A 1,331-nucleotide genomic window follows, 5' to 3' on the forward strand; every position below is an offset into this window, starting at 1 on the left:
CAGCACATTTTAATGTAATTTTTGTGTTAAAATTAGGTGCTTCAGCAGATATTCAGGTCATATACTTGAGTATATACAGTAATGGAACTTAGAATGTAGGGATTTAGGAAAATTGAGAGTTGTAAAAAATGAAATGGAAGATAGAAATAGATATTCGTGGTGTTAGTGAACCAAAATGGACTAGCATTGGCCATTCTGAATCTAAATGTAGCTTGCTGAGAATGATAGATTCAAGAGGAATAGTGTTTCATGCATTGTCAAAAAGGACATTTCAAGATCTAGAGAATAATGCTGTCTGTGATGCAAAATCTATCCTCATATAAGGAAATCCAAACAATTGTGATTATTCAAATTTACATACCAACCATTCAAGCTAGTGATACAGAAATTGAAAATTTCTACCTATGTACCTATGTCTCCATTCTGTAATTTATCAAACATGGGAATACTGCATAGTTTAAAATCATGAAAGGTGTTAGTCAGGTTTATATTGTCTTACCATACTTACTCAATCTGTATGATTAGCTCGAGTATATGAAGAATGTGACACCAGAATCGGAGGAAGGCATATTAACAAACTGCAATATGCGGATGTCACAACCTTGCTTGCTGAAAATGAAGAGAAATGGAAGCACTTGCTGATGAAGGTCAAGGATTGCAGCCTTCAGTATGGGTTACTACTCTATAAGGTAAACCAAAATACAACTGGACCAGTAGGTAACAGCATGATAAATGGAGAAAAGGTTGAAGTTGTCAAGGATTTTGTCTTGATTGGATCCACAATCAATGCTCATGGATGCAGCAGTCAAAGAAATCAGAAGACATGTATTTGGGTAACAATATTTTGAGTACCAAGTTGCGCCTGACCATGCCGTGGCATTTTTTTTTCTTTTTTTACATTTTATTAGGGACTCATACAACTCTTATCACCATCCATACATATACATACATCAATTGTATAAAGCACATCCATACATTCCCTGCCCCAATCATTCTCAAGGCATTTGCTCTCCACTTAAGCCCCTTGCATCAGGTCCTCTTTTTTTTTCCCCACTCCCTCCCTTTTCTCCCCTCCCTCATGTGCCCTTGGTAATTTATACATCGTTATGTTCTCATATCTTGCCCTATCAGGAGTCTCCCTTCCCCACTTCTCTGCTGTCCCTCTCCCAAGGAAGAGGTCACATGTGGATGCTTGTAATCAGTTCCCCCTTTCCAACCCACTCACCCTCCACTCTCCCAGCATCTTCCCTCACACCCTTGGTCCTGAAGGTATCATCCACCCTGGATTCCCTGTGCCTCCAGCCCTCATATGTACCAGTGTACAGCCTCTG

The sequence above is a fragment of the Tenrec ecaudatus genome, unplaced genomic scaffold (genome assembly GCF_050624435.1).
Source record: "Tenrec ecaudatus isolate mTenEca1 unplaced genomic scaffold, mTenEca1.hap1 Scaffold_121, whole genome shotgun sequence".
Taxonomy (NCBI): domain Eukaryota; kingdom Metazoa; phylum Chordata; class Mammalia; order Afrosoricida; family Tenrecidae; genus Tenrec; species Tenrec ecaudatus.